Raw genomic sequence first — 15,881 nt, 5'->3', positions numbered from 1 at the left:
TCACTAGAAAAAAAATTGTACTTTAGAAATGTTTCTATAACAAAATTTCCCCAGGCCTCACAAGTCTGTAGGTACAAATAAGGCCACATCAAGAGTGATCACCCCGGGGGGCCTGGCCCTAGCTCAGTCCTTTAAGTGGCTGCTTCCACAAAGCTGTCAGCCTCAGGTTGCTGGAGTTCGAACCTCACAACTCTCCCGCTGGCCAAAAGTGCCCTGAAGGCATTCGAGGAACAAAAAAAAAAAAAACATTATTCCATTTTTAAGAAGAATATATGCAGTGTATTATTTGTTGAAACTGTACTTTCGATTTGATTTGAAACTGTCTCATTGCTATATGTTTATCAAAAAAACTTTAAAAAAAAAAAAAAAAAAAAAAGAGTGATCACCCCTTGGCTCAAACCCACATGCTTGTGCAGGTAGCAAGGTAGACAAATAACCAAGAAGATTGGGCTCTCTGAGAGATTCACAGTTTACTAATAATAAACTAATAAAGGTGACATCCAGATTCCAATGATTCAGACACCCAAACTGTTATGGTTTATGACTAGCTGTCCCCCCAAAGCCTTATGCAGTTGTGGGGCAGAATTCTAGAGTCTGTGATTAATTCATGATCCAGTGCTGGGATTATGGGTGTGAGTGCTGCCGGGATTATGGGTGTGAGTACTACACCCAGCCTGGGCCAGACAGCCTGCATGCAATGTAAGGGAGACAGACTGGTTCTCTGTTGCCATTGCTGCCACTGCTCCTGCCACTTTGCTCTTGCTGGTTTGCTGTTTTCTGTCATCATGAACTGCTGCTCTCTGCTATGTGCCACTCTAACTTGTAGCCAGCTGAGTATGTACTGAAACCTCAACTAACTGTGAGCTAAATAAACCCTTCCTTCCTTCCTTCATTTTAGGTGTCGGGTATTTTGTCCCAGCAATGAGAGAAAAGTAAGACCCAGAGTGCAGGCCCAGAGTGAGATGACCCAGGACCCATGGATCTTGAATAGACCCAGAGCCTGGGGAATGAGTGAGACCACCCGGGGCCCGCAGATCCTGAAGCAACCCAGAGCCCAGGCCCAGCGAGTGAGAGGACCTGGGGCTGCCGGACCCTGAACTGACCCAGAGCACAGGCCCAGTGTGTGAATGAGACCGCCTGGGGCCCATTGGATCCTCATCTGACCCAGAGTGCAGGCCAAGCACGGAACCCTTCAGCAGAACTCCCTGCAAAGAGGCTAGAGGCAAGACCCACCCAGCTGATTCAGGAGCAGAACATCATGCCAGAGTGACACAAAGGGTTCAATTCCAACAGCTGTGGCAGAAAAGAAGTGGAGCACAGCAGCCAGACCCCAGCCAGATCCAAGCCATACCCACCTGGAGGAATCTGAACTTCATAGATCCGGACCTGGTGCTACGGTAATAACTCTATCTAAGCTCTACACCAAAGGTCAGAAGACAGTGGTATACAAAATGACAAAGAGAAGGAACAAAATGCAGTCTCAGGCTCCGAGTCCACCCAGTTCCAATGCAGAAGACACTAGCATAGGGGAAACTGGAAATCACACACCTGATATCTCTGAAATAATAGCATTAAAGTAAAGAAACAACTGCAGAAAGGTATAGAAGAAATCAGATCAAAAATAATTTCTGAACAAAAAAATGTAGTGATAACTATAATCAAAGAAGTACTGGGGCTGGAGAGATGGCTCAGTGGTCTAAAGCACCTACTTGGAACAAGCTTGGCAAAGCACAGGGACTGCGGTTCAATCCCCCAGCACCACATGCCAGCCAGCCCCGCCCCCTGGTGGGCTGAGCTGGCCACACACATACACACACACACACTAAATGTTAAAAATTAAAAAAAAAAAAAAAGAAGTACTAAGTGCTTCTAAAGAATACACTGATAAAAAAATAGAGCAGAAATAAGAAAAAAAAATAGAGCAGAATATAAAAATGATGGAACTCCTGAATAAGCAATTTAGGAAAAAAGTAGAATATATGAAACATATTCAAAGTGATATATAGGAAATTAAAACCTCAATCACAAGCTGGCAAAACTGTTTGAATGAAAGTGAAAATAGACTTTCTGACCTGAAAGACACCATTGCAGCTAGTGAAAAAGTAAGAAAAGATCTCTTAAAAACAACTAGGATACAGGAAAAAATAATTCAATACCTGCAAGATGATGCAAAGATGAACAATGTGAGACTAATAGGCATCAAAGAGAAGGAAGGAGTCAATACAAATGATATAAAAAGAATATGGGCAGAAGTAATAGCAGAAAACTTCCCAAATATGGGGCAACAATCTGACATTCAGGGAACCAAAGCACATAGAACTCCAAATAACATCAACCTAGTTAAAACCACACTCAGACATATAATAATCAAGATCCCGGAAATTCAGCATAGGAACAGTATACTAAAAGCCACTAAAGAAAAGAAACAGATCACATTTAAAGGAAAACCCATCAGAATAACAGCAGATTTCTCTTCACAAACCATCAAGTCAAGAAGAGCACGGAGGGACCAGGGAGATGGCTCAGTGGAATAAGCACTTCCCTGGCAAGCGCAAGTGCCTGAGTAAATTTTCATGTCCCCAAAGACAGCCACCTATAAACCAGAAGGGCCTCACTAGACACTGAGTCTTTCAGCCCCCAGAACTCCAGAACTGTGAGAGGTAAATGTTTAATTTATCACCAAACCTATGGTGTTCTGTTATACCAAGCCTAAAATAGCCCTCAGTTTTGTTGAGCAGGGTTGAACACAACCTCATTCCTGAGTCAATTACAGTCCAGAAGACTGGAGTGGACACAATGGGCTCAGACTTATCATCTGGGGTATAGAAGAAAGGGTAGGGAGCCAGCCATGGGCCTGCTCTAGAAATCTTCCTCCAGGAGGTAGGAAGAGAACAGAAAGTATGGATGAGTGCAGACAGTATTCAGAACAAGCACAGAGGCTGTGGAACTTCAGCACTCCGACTCTGCTGGAAGACTTGAAGAACAGAGAATGCATCCCTTCCTGCTACAGGGGGGCCTCCTATACAGAAGGAGAGACAAACTACAAAACTCAGCGACAGATGCCCCCATGCTAGAGCCATGTGAGCCTACCAGAGCAGACTGGATTGGAGTCCTCATTGAATACTAGTAATTGTGTGATTTTCAGCAGGTTACTTAACTTCTATGCCTCTGTTTCCTCCCTTATAAAGGCCCCCATACAAAATAAATATCGAATAAGCGCAGCTATTCTTGTCTACATTATTTAGGTTGCAGGAAGCCATCAGGAGGTATTTAAGCAGAAGAGTGTCCTGGTCAGATTTGTGTCTGCTTCCATGGTGTGGGCAGTCTATGCTCCGTCCCTGCTCAGGGTTGTGTCTTCACTCAGTCACCATGAGCACAGATCTCCCCCTCACTGAATTTCCTTCCTGCTACCCCCAAGACTGTTTCTCCAGACCTTCCAGCATCATCACAAAGCTCTCTGCTGATTTTAACTGCACTCTCGTGTCTCAAAATCAGGATGAATGACATCTCTTATCTCACCCCTGTCCTTTTGCACTGTTGCTGTACAAGAAATTAATCAGGTTTATTAAGCATGACCTCTCTTCTGAGCCCTGCCCCCAGTCTGCCGATCTGTACCTGTCTCTTGCTCTTCTGGGCTCCAATCAGAGAGGCCTCTCCCTCCCTTAGTGCTCTGATGGGGGCAGGGACAGCCAGCTGGGTGGCCACATCTTTTGTTATTTGCAGAGACTGATGCACCAAGCTGGATCGGACAAAGGCAGGATGCTCCGCTACAGAGAGCACAAGGCCTGTTGTTGCCATGGCTGTGGAAAAAAAAAAAAAACAGGAACAAAAAGGATAAATGTTGCATCCAAATACGCTAATAATTAACACTCAGCACCATGGATATAAAAAGCACTTAATGCTAAATTACAATGATCATAATAGTTATTCTTTATTCAGCCCCACTCCATATGGCATCATGGTCTGAGAACTCGGTGCAAGTAAGCTGGAGCTTAAGTAGCAGGGTCGAAATCCCAGGCCCACTGTTTAATAACTCTGTGATCTTGGGCAAGTTACTTAGGATCTCTCTCTTCTTTTTTTTTTTCATGGAACCAGGGATTGAACTCAGTCCCTTGTGCTTGCCAGGGAAGTGCTTATTCTACTGATCTATCTCCCCGGCCCGACTTAGGATCTCTAGTTTCATTGTTTGATTGTGTTTGTTTGTTTGTTTTTGGTCTTTTTGAGTCAGAGTCTCGCTGTACAGTTCAGGCTGGCCTTGAGCTCATTTTGTAGCCCAGGCTGATCTCGAACTCACAATGATCCTCTTGCCTCAGCCTCCCTAGTGCTGGGATTACAGGCATGCACCACCACACCCAGCTCTAGTTTTTTCATCTATATACAGTGAAAGTACATAACTCACAGTCACATGAGTTCATATTATGTTCATACTTATATACCAGATTTAGGGTTTTGTATACAGAGGTCAGTATAATTACATCTCAAAACAAATTTGTGACATAGACATTGTTATTACCTCTAGTTATCAATCGAGAAAATCAAGACTCTGAGAGGTTGAGTAACTGTCCCAAGATCACCCAGCAGGAAAGCAGCATTGGGGCCGGGGAGATGGCTCAGTAGGATAAGCGCTTGACTGGCAAATGCAAGGATCTGAGTTCAATCCCCGGTTCCACAAAAAAAAAAAAAAAAAGAAAGCAGCATAACCTAATTGTGTTGCTCTCTACTACATGGGGGTCACTGTAATCTGTGGGACCTGGCAGATGACCCCATATCAGTGTAATTGTACATTGGTAGTACCTTCTGACAAATCCATCCTCCTTTAGACACAGTTGGAAGATACTAGGCATTTTCAGAATAAAGGGAATAGGAGTCTTGTGTACATGGCAGCTTAACTGATAGCTTCCATTCTCTCCAATTCTGCATGATGCCACGAAGTGGAAATTGGTTGTACCACGTTCCAGGACTGGACAAGTGTGGGGCCAAAGTGGCCAATGTAGTGCTTGACGGCTCTTATAACCAAGTCTCTGAGTCACCAGTGAAATAAATAAAGCTTGTACAGCTCAAGGCCCACTGCATTTGGATAGCACATTCTTGAGAGAGAACTTAAGACTCCTGAAAGATGACTGAATTGTGTGTGCATGCAAGTATGCACGTGCGCATAGGAGCTCCAGCATCTGACTTATTATACTTTCTGTAGAATGGACATCTGGCTACCAGACTAATGTGTGGCCATCAGAACTCTGACCAGGGCCTATCCCTGTCAGGCCTTGGTAGTTCACATGCAACTTGATTCCTAAATGATCTCATAGGTCTTATAATAATTCTATGAAAGAGCAGAGTCTGGCCATATCATAAATTGCAGCCATTCACTGAGCCCAAATTTTGGGCAAGGCATTTGCAAGAGCCTTGTCAAAGCCCCCATGTATCTCCTCATGCCTCCTTTGTCTCTCCAACTTTTGGCTAGCTCCTTATGACTCTTCCCCGTCCATCTCTCATGCCCAGATACTTAGTTTCCATCAGGTAAGAGCTGACTGGGTCCATCCTGGACTCTGGGAAACACAGCCTAGTTCCTCAGTGGAGCCACAACCAAGTTTCAGGACAAGGATTCCTGAAGGGGCTTCCTTGGACAACCCCAGCTCTGCCCACACCTAGCTCAGTGAGGGAGAGCCCACTCACCAATGATCAAGCAGCTGTCAATGCCAAGTCCCCCACCAAGCCCTAATCACAGACTATTTCTCAATTCTTCCACCTGCACCTTGTCTTACTTTCCAATCCCATTGCTAAACTCCCCAAAGGAAACCAGAGCAGGAGTGAAGCAGCCATGCTGCACATTCTGTGAAAATAGCAGCAGCTCTGCAGCTGGACAGACACGGCTTTGAATATTTCCACACCACTTGGCCACACAACTTGGTTTGGTCACTGAACTTCGCTGTTTCAGTTTTCTCATTTTTTTCTCTTTCTTTTCTTGGGTGTTGCTGTTGTTGTTGTTGTTTTGCATATAGGACCTCCTCCACATGCTTTATCACTAACCTATACGCCAAGAGAGTTTTCTCTTTTCTGAAAAGAGAACAATCTGTTCTTTTAAGGTTTCTGTATAGACTAGAAACAGTATATATTCCAAACTGAATGTAATCACTGTATATTGCAAACATGTACTAATAAAAATGTTTTAAAGAAACATCATGTAGGCCAGGGAGATAGCTTAGCAGCATAGGCGCCCACCTGGCAAGTGCAAGGCTCTGAGTTCAATCCCCAGTACAGGGGCCAGGGAGATGGCTCAGTGGAATAAGTGCAAAGAAAGAGAGGGAGAGGGCCAGGGAGATAGCTCAGTAGAATAAGCACTTGCCTGGCAAGCGCAGGGTCCTAAGTTCAATCCCTGGTACCGCAAAGAAAAAAAGAAAGAGGGAGGGAGAAGGAGAGGGAGAGAATACCCACTGGCACCCAATAAATGGTAGCTATTGGCAGCCATAGATGTATCTATTTGTACTATTTTTTTTTTAACTTTTTGCAAAGCTTTATTCTAGAGGTGCTCAGTCCTTCTTGGCAGCTGCCTGCCTCATGGCTGCTGGCCAGCACGTTGCTTAGTTCCTCATGGTTCCTCTTGGCATGGATGTGCGTCTCCACCCTTTTCTTGATGAACCTGAGGGTGTGTTTGTCCTTGGAGACCTTGAGCAGCTCCATGGCGCAGTGCTCACAGGGATCAAAGCCGCACACCTCCCAGATCATGTCCCGAACAAACTTCGTGTGTTTGGTGAGATGTCCATGACAGCAGCTGTGCCTCGGTTTGTTCACATTCTTCTTACCTTATAGCCCTTGTTGAGGTGCACAGTCATGGGACAGCACAGGGCCATGGCTACTGTTCTTCAATGGTTGCTGTAGCGGAAGCTATTTGTACTATTTTTAAGTGTGTGCTTTCATATCCCTTAATCTGACAACCACTAGGAGGCATGCTGAGCCATTCACTGGTGATACTGCCATTCCTTGGTTGGGAGGAGCTAAACTCTCTGGCTGGGCCCATGGATGCGCTCAGGGATATTGAGTCCTCTTTTTTGTGGCTAGGTGACTGACCCTCCCAAATGCCCAGGTTGTCCTAGTTAGCCCTCAAAGTTCCTGGGCTAAAAGTATTGAAAGTGTAGTCCAGGAAAACTGGAATGGTTGGCAGGTGAAAGCAAGAAGTGTGGGAAAGGAAGCTGGGTTTCTCATAGTCCTTCCCTGCTTGCTAGGTGGACAGACACCGCTGGATCCCTGAGTTCCCAGCCAAAATCTGGTTAAACTGATGACAATAATGACACCTAGAGGTCATATGAAAAACTGCAGTCTGAGAACCACCCATTTGGTCTTTTTTATCAGGACTTGAACTCAGGACCTTGCGCTTGCCAGGAAGATGCTTATGCCACTGAGTTATCTCCCTGGCCCTACCCATTTGGTCTTTATGGGATTAGTTGATGTATTAATAAATATTTATTTACTGAGCTCTTGACACACACCAACATTTAGTTTAGACACAGAGCATAATTTTCAGGAGTCTTGGAAGGCATCTCTGGCAAACAAAACTGTGTTTGTGGTACTGGGGATCAAACTCTGGACCTTGCAATTGCCAGAGGCACTTAAGCAGCTGAGCTATCTCCCTGGCCGATGTAAAAGTTATCCAGAGGTCTACTGGCAGAGAAAATGGTAGACAGTAGGGAAAGAAAAAGAACCCCAGGCAGGATAACAGAAAAGACAAACATTGTGAGTGGAAAAGAATGCAAAACTTTCCAGAAACTAAGTGCAGTTTGGGGAATGGCGGCAACAAAAACCTGGAGAGTACATAAGGATCTTCTCAGTCATGGGAATGTTTTCTATCTTGACTCTAAGAACAGTCAGAACTCATTGAAGGGTTTTTGTTGGTTGATTCTGCAGTGTGGGGGGGGGATTGAAAGTGTGGCCTTCATGGTGAGCTAAATCTTTAAACCTTTTTGATAGGTTATGGTGGAAGACAGACTGCTAAATTATGGCCCTGATCCAACATAGCTGAATCCCCAAAACAACAGCTTACCTTCCCAGTGTGACCATTTCCTCCTTCTTCCCCACTCCAGCCCTGGATACAACTTCCTTTTACCTTTCCCATCCACACAAGGGAGCCTCCAATCAGCTCCCTGTGTGTCACTGAATTTGCCCCTCGAACTCCACTGCTAGCCAAAGTCTATATCTTATCCTCCCAGGTCAGAGGACCTGCCCATCTGCCTGTCTTCAGAGTTAGTAAAGGCTTCCCCTCCCCTCTGTCTCTGCTTCTCTGCCTCACCACCTCTGCCATTGCGGCTGCCACTGAGACCTATCACTTTCTTTTTTCTTTTAATGTATTTGGTTGTTACAGGGTCTCACTACGCAGGTCAGACTTGTGTGATTCTCCTGCTTTCAGCCTCCCCAGCGCTGAGCTCACAGGCGTGGGCCACCACGCCCAGACTCTGGCCCTCAGCCCATTCTGGGGGCGGTGCTGATGGGGCATGTGGTGCCTGAGTTCGAATTTCAGTCCCTGAGCTTGCCTAAGCAGGCACTTTAGTCCACAGAACTATTTCGCCAGCCCCAAGCCTATCACTTTTATCTTCTTCTTTTTAAATTTTATTTATTTATGTATTGGTGGATGGCTCAGCCAGCCCAAGGGGCGGAGCTGGCACAGCATGTAGTACTAAGGATCAAACCGTACCGCACTTGCCTGAGCTGGCACTTTAGACCACTGAGCTATGTCCCCGGCTCTTGTTGTTGTTGTTGTTGTTGTTGTTGTTGTTGTTGTTGTTGTTCTTCTTCTTCTTCTTCTTCTTCTTCTTCTTCTTCTTCTTCCTCTTCTTCTAATTTTGAGACAAGGTCTAGCTAAATTGCTAACTTGCAGTGCCAGGAGATGGCTCACTAGAATAAGCGCTTGCCTGGCAAGTGCAAGGGCCTGAGTTCAACCCCCGTTTCCAAAAAAAAATGCTAACTTGCTTAAGCTGGGCTTGAACTTGACTTAACCTTCAGAGTGCTGGGTTACAGGAATGTACCACTGTGGAGGGCCATCTGGGCAACTCTCCTTGAAAGAAGAGCAGTTGTCTCCATTTTGGCTGTGCCTGACCCTATATCCATGTATTAATAGGTACAGAGCTGGCTAGGACATTTCCTTATCCTTTCAGGTGGCTTTAAGCAATGCATGTTGGTTTAGCCGAGGTGCTGGTGGTAGTCCTTGAAGACGGCAGGTGTGTTTCCCTGATAACCCAAACCTGCTGCTTGTTAATATGAGACAGGACAAAGAGTCACTGTTGGCTGAGAGTGAGCCTGGGATAGAGGCTATGACTTCCTGGGGCTTGAAAGATTCCACATCAGAGCTGAAGCACCAGACCCCAAAACATTAGATACTATCTCAATAGTACTGATGTTGCAGGCAGCCAAGTTAGACAGAAATATTATAGGCAGTCAGACAGAGCCAGACCCTCAAGGAGACAAGATAGAAGACAAAGTGACTTTGCAATTTGGAAGAGACAGACACTCTTATGGGCCACACCTGAAGACCAAGACAAAAAGAGGAAGCACAGCTACATACTTTCCTAGGGATGGGCATTAGGGATTGATATACTAAATAGTATCAGCCCAACCCCCAACAGGAAGAGACCCTGTTCCATATTCATGCCTGCTTGCTACATGACTCGCTTTCCCATTTTTTTTTAACATTTATTGTGTGTGTGTGTGTGTGTGTGTGTGTGTGTGGCCAGCTCAGCCCACCAGGGGGCGCGGCTGGCTGGCATGTGGTGCTGGAGGATCGAACCAGGGTCCCTGTGTCCCTGTGCTTTGCAAAGCTTGTTCCAAGTAGGTGCTTTAGACCACTGAGCCATCTCTCCAGCCCCTTGCTTTCCCATTTGATACTGGATTTAATCAGTTTTACCTGAGCAATGGTGCTTGTAATCCCATTGGTTGACCATAATTTTGTCCCACCTCCTGCCCACCTAAGCGAGTTCCCATTCTCTCTACCTTAGCCCTGCATAGTTTTGCACTATAAAAATCCCTGGAAGAGACAGCTTCCCGGGGAACTACCCGCTGGGGCCCCCCACCTGTCCCTCTGTTGGACAGGAGCTTTCTTTCTCTCAATAAATATATTCTGCTCATAACCTCCATTTGTTCCTAAAATTCATTCTTCGGTTTTAGAGAACACGAACTCGTGCAGGTCAGGTCCAGAGATTGTTTTTCTCTATGTCATTTGGAGGTTCCTTGTATGGTTTGGAGGTCACCCACCCGAGACCAGTTTTTCTTCCTGTATCACTGACACAGGGAGAAAAAAATGTCCGGTGGATGACCTCCGAATGGTATAGTGAAAAAATGATCTCCCAACCTAAAAGGTACCTGGGATGAGTTCGTGTTCCCTAAAACCAAAGAATAAATTTTAGGAATAAATGGAGGTTATGAGCAGAATATATTTATTGGAGAACAGAAAGCTCCTGTTCCAGAGGGGAACAGGAGGGAGGCCTGAGTGGGTTGTCTCCGGGAAGCTGTCTCTTCCAGGGACTTTTATAGAAGAAAGCCATGGGTAAGGCAGGTCGAAGGTGGTGGAGAAGACATGGGAACTCACTTAGGTGGGCATGAGGTGGGACAAAACTATGGTCAACCAGTGAAATTATAAGCATCATTGCTCAGGTAAAACTGATTAAGTCTAGAACTGAATGGTGAAGTGAGTTACATGTAGCAAGCAGGCATGAATATGGGACAGGATCTCTTCCTGTTGGGGGTTGGGCTATAGTGACTCATTTGGGCTCTTTCAAGGTGATTGATACCTATTCAGAATATCAATCCCTAATATCCATCCCTAGGGAAGTATGTAGCTGTGTTCCTCTTTTTGTCTTGGTTTTCAGGTGTGGCCCATATGGAGTGTCTGTCTCTTCCCAGTTGTAAAGTCACCTTGTCTTCCATTTTGTCTCCTTGAGGGCCTGACCCTGTTTAACTGCCTATAGTATTTCTATCTAACTTAGCTGCCTGCAACAATCTCAGTGAGACCTCTGACGCTATATTCATCAGGTCTTCTCTTCATTCCTTCAGCACCGACTCATAACATACAACAGTATCTGCTTCCCTCTGGTTTATTTTCAACATTGTCAAGGATGTTCAGGAGAAATATGGCCTGCCCCTGGGGGATAGTGCAAGGGTAGGGTGCTTGTTAGCATGTGGAAGGTCCTAGATTCCATCCCAGCACCAGACCAAAAGAAAAAGAAGGGGAAAGCAAGATTAAGAGGTGTTGGAGACAGCTAAATTAAATAGAAATATTATAGGCAGTCAGACCAGACCAGGCCCTCAAGGAAACAATATGGAGGACATGGTGACTTTGTAACTTTGGAAGAGATAGACACTCCCATATGGGCCAGACATCAAGACAAAAGAGTAAACAAATGCAGTCACATATTTCCCTAGGGATGGGCATTAGGGATATTCTAAACAGGCATCAATCACCTTAAAAGAGCCAGAAAGAGTCACCCAGCCCCCAACAGGAAGAGACACAGTTCCGTAGTCATGCCTCCTTGCTATATGACTCACTTTAACATTTGATTCCAGTTTTTATCAATTTTACCTGAGCAATGGTGCTTGTAATCTCACTGGTTGACCATAGTTTTGTCCCGCCTCATGCCCACCTAAACCACTTCCCACATTCTCCACCAACCCACTGGGAGAGGAGCCTTCTGTCCCTCTCAGAGAGAAAATTTTCTTTTCCTCAATAAATATGTTCTGCTCTTAACTTCTGTTTGTTCCTAAAATTCATTCTTAGATTTTAAAGAACACGAACTTGAGGGCCAGTCAAACAGCTCAGCGGATTAAAGTGCCTGCTTAAGCAGACACAGGGGCCGGGGGGTCAGGGTTCCATCCCCCGGCATGCCGTGCCAGCCCTGCCCCCAGAGAACACTGAGACTGCAATTGAGACTGGGCATGGTGGTATGCACCTGTAATCCTAGTTCTTGGGAGCCTGTAAACAGGCGGATCACTATGAGTCCGATCTAGCAGTGAGACACTGAACACCCTGTAGACCCTTCCCTAAAATAAAAAATAAATAAAAGAGAACATGAACTTGTTATGGGTCACTCAGTGTAGAAACCAGATCAGAAGCTGTATTGGAATTTTTTTTTTTCTTTGCGGAACCGGGGATTGAACTCAGGACCTTATGCTTGCCAGGCAAGGACTTATTCTACTGAGCTATCTCCCCGGCCCCCTGTATTGGAATTTTTAGAAAGAGCTGTTTTATTACTGAGTTCATGGCCACCAATCAGTTTTCATCCAGGAGAAGACCAAACAATGGCTAGCCCAGGAAGCAGGGGGCTTTTCAAACATGGAACCACATCCAATTCGGTAAACAAATTCATCATCTGCCACAAACTAATGCTTTCAGGGTCAGTGTGACCATTACTCAACCAAAATTTTTTGGGGGCATTGTTTAGTTTCTGGTTATCTTGCACCTGAGTACACACTGCCTTGCATAGACTGAGGTTACAAGGAGTTAAGCCCATTTAGTTCCCTTTTGAAGTCATCTCTGTAAGCAAACTTTGTTTACAGGAATTAGTGAGGAAGAAATTTTATCTTAGCAAACACCAAGAAACATCCACTAGTTACTAAACAACCTAGAACAGTGGGTGAGTATACATTTCTCACACAACAGAAAGCACAAGATTTACATTTATAGTCTAAAATGTGAGTTAACCCAGTACAGAACTCATCCCAGATATCAGGTGGGGTTCCAACAGCATCCTAATTCATGAGGATAAAAGTTAAGACCTCAAGTGTTGCAAGATTTGACCTCAGGGGTACCACTTTCCCTACTCAGTATTTCCCTCTAGCCACACTGGACTTTGATCTAGCCTGTTCTCCTGGGTAAGAACTCTTTCTTGAGACTTTTTTGTTTTTGATACCAGCAATCAAACTCAAAGAGCATGGCCGGGGAGATAACTCAGTGGAATAAGTGTTTGCCTGGCAAGTGCAAGTTTCTGAGTTCAATCCCTGGTACCACCAAAGGGGGGAAAAAAAAAAAAAAAAAACCTCAAAGAGCTTGACTTGCCTGGTAGGGACTGTGTCACTGAGCTATATCCCAAGCCCCAAGAAAGACCTGTTACACTTGCCAGGCAAGCGCTTATTCTACTGAGCCATCTCCTCAGCCCCAAGAAGTCTTTCTTATTAAACTATTTGGCTCACTCCTATTGATATAGGGGAAAATGATAGCGGTGGATGACCTCCAAATGATACAAGGGAAAATATGAAACTCCCAACTTGAAAGGTACCTGGGATAAGTTCGTGTTCTCTAAAACCAAAATGAATTTTAGGAAGAGAAGTTATGAGCAGAATATATTTATTGGAGGAAAGAAAGCTACTGTCCAAAAGATGGACAGAATGGGGGGCCCAAGTGGGTTGTCCTGAGGAAGCTGTCTCTTCCAGAGACTTTTATAGAGGAAAACCATGCGGTGTGGTGGGTCTAAGGTGGTGGAAAACATGGGAACTCGCTTAGGTGGGCATGAGGTGGAAGAAAACTGTGGCCAACCAATGAGATTACAAGCACCATTGCTCAGGTAAAACTGATTAAATCCAGGACCAAATGAGGAAGTGAGTCACGTGGCAAGCAGGCATGAATCTGAGACAGGGTCTCTTCCTGTTGGGGGTTGGGCTAGTGACTCTTTGGGGCTCTTTCAAGGTGATTGATACCTATTTAGGATATCAATTCCTGATGGCCATCCATAGGGAAGTAGGTAGCTGTGTATCCTCTTTTGTCTTGGTCTTGAGGTGTGGCCCGTATGGGAGTGTCTATCTCTTTCAAGTTGCAAAGTCACTGTTTTCCATCTTGTCTCCTTAAGGGCCTGGCCCCGTCTGACTGCCTACAATATTTCTAATTCAGCTGCCTACAACAAGATGACTTTGCAACTTTGGAAGAGACAGACACTCCTGCTTTGGGCCAGACATCAAGACAAATGAGTAAACAAGTACAGTCACATATTTCCCTAGGGATGGGCATCAGGGATATTCTAAACAGGTATCAATCACCTTAAAAGAGCCAGAAAGGGGCCAGGGAGATGGCTCAGTAGGATAAGCGTTTGATTAACAAACGCAAGGATCTGAGTTCAATCCCTGGTTCCGCAAAAAAAAAAAAAAAAAAAGAGCCAGAAAAAGTCTCTAACCCATCCCCGACCAGGAAGAGATTCACTTCCTCATTTGGTCCTGTATTTAATCCATTTTACCTGAGCAATGGTGCTTGTAATCTCATTGGTTGACCAGTTTCATCCCACCTCATGCCCACTGAAGCGGGTTCCCAACGTTAGACCCACCTCACCTCATGGTTTTACTCTATAAAAATGCCTGGAAGAGACAGCTTCCCCAGGCAATCCATTGGGGTTCCCCTTCTGTCCCTCTATAGGACAGGTGCTTTCTTTCCCCCCAAGTAAATATATTCTCTTAACCTGTTTCTTTCTAAAATTCATTCTTAGGTTTTAGAGAACACAAACTCGTCTCAGGTACCTTTCAGGTTGCGAGTTTCATTCCTCTGTATCAAAGCGAGGAGTCATTGCTTTTTTTTTTTTTGGCAGAACCGGGGCTTGAACTCAGGCCCGTGAGCTTGCTAGGGAAGCGCTTATTCCACTGAGCCATCTCTCCGGCCCAGGAGTCACTGCTTAAGGAGTAGTAAATGCGTCTTTACTATACACACACTCAAAATAAATAAATAAATAAATAAATAAATAAATAAATAAATAATCAATAGTAAAAGCCTTGTCTAAGGTTTCCTGGGCTACCTCTTGTAAAAGGGAAAATCTACAAAGACACGTACAGTGTAGACTGTACAGACGAACACAGAATCACGGATCTTCCCAGATAGCTTCCGGCGGAAGGGAAACCTTGGCGAATAGGGGGCGAGCCGGGGGCTGCAGGAGCAAAGTGGGGCGGGCTTCTGGGGCGACCCGGAGAGGCGAGCTTGGGCTTGCGGGCTGAGAAGGGAGAGGCGGAGCTTCGCACTGAGCTGTAAGAGGGAGGAGGCTCCCAACACCTCGCTCCTCTCCCTGCATAGCCCGCCTGTTTCTTTGCAGACCTGCCGGCCCAGAAAGGAGGTGCCCGGGTACCTGGTGAGCTCCGTCTGCCACGTCCTGGCCCCAGCACGCCTTCCCTCCGCGTCCTTGGTCGCTCCGTGGCCACCTGCACTCCAGTCCTGCTCAAGTAACCCAGCAGAAGGCCATCAGGACTGTGGCCCTCCGAGGACCCATCCTATGAAAGCCCCGCGGAGGTGCAAGGACGCTGCGAGGAGTGGGGAGCGAGTCTGGCATCTGCACTGGCTCAAGGTCAGACGTAGCGCCCTAGCAAGGCATGCCGCGGCCAGATCCCCCGCACCTTTCAGAAGCCTCCACAAACCTTACCTTCCCCCTCAGCAGGGGAGAAGTGAAGAACCAGAAGTCTGTTCTGTTCTTTGGACCTGGTCCACAGCTCTAGAGCTCCTCTGAAGGCTCAAGGTGGTCCATTCTATCCTATCCTTCACTGAGAACTCTGCTCAGGGGCCCTTTCTCAGAATTCCCCAAAATCTCGGACCTTGTATCAATTTCCCAGTGCTCAGGTCTACAAAGGGATAATGGGATAGTTCTACTAAGCCTATTTTGACATTCTACGCAGTCATTTTTGTGACTCTTTTGCCTCTGCTGCTTAGTCTGCCCTGCTCCTCCCCAGTGGTCAGCTCAGAGCCACCATCAGGCCAGGCCCTATGCAGGTGAAAACCTAGGCCTCCAGCTAGGGTTTTGCAGATGAAAACCTAGGCCTCCAGCTAGGGTTTTGCAGATGAAAACCTAGGCCTCTAGCTAGGTTGTAGCTCTGAGTGCATACACTCTAACCTGAGAATTCAGCAGTCTATGATGAGTCATAAACTTACTCCCCTTTTGGCA

General features: G+C 45.8%; 1 pseudogene; it reads right to left on the bottom strand.

Annotated features, from left to right (window-relative positions):
* Positions 1–6,527: 6,527 nt before the first annotated feature.
* On the bottom strand, positions 6,528–6,848 carry LOC101567663 (annotated as a pseudogene).
* Between the last annotated feature and the right edge of the window lie 9,033 nt (positions 6,849–15,881).

Source organism: Octodon degus, unplaced genomic scaffold (assembly GCF_000260255.1).
Source record: "Octodon degus isolate 3935 unplaced genomic scaffold, OctDeg1.0 scaffold00107, whole genome shotgun sequence".
Lineage (NCBI taxonomy): Eukaryota > Metazoa > Chordata > Mammalia > Rodentia > Octodontidae > Octodon > Octodon degus.
This window is presented reverse-complemented; position numbering and strand designations above follow the sequence as displayed.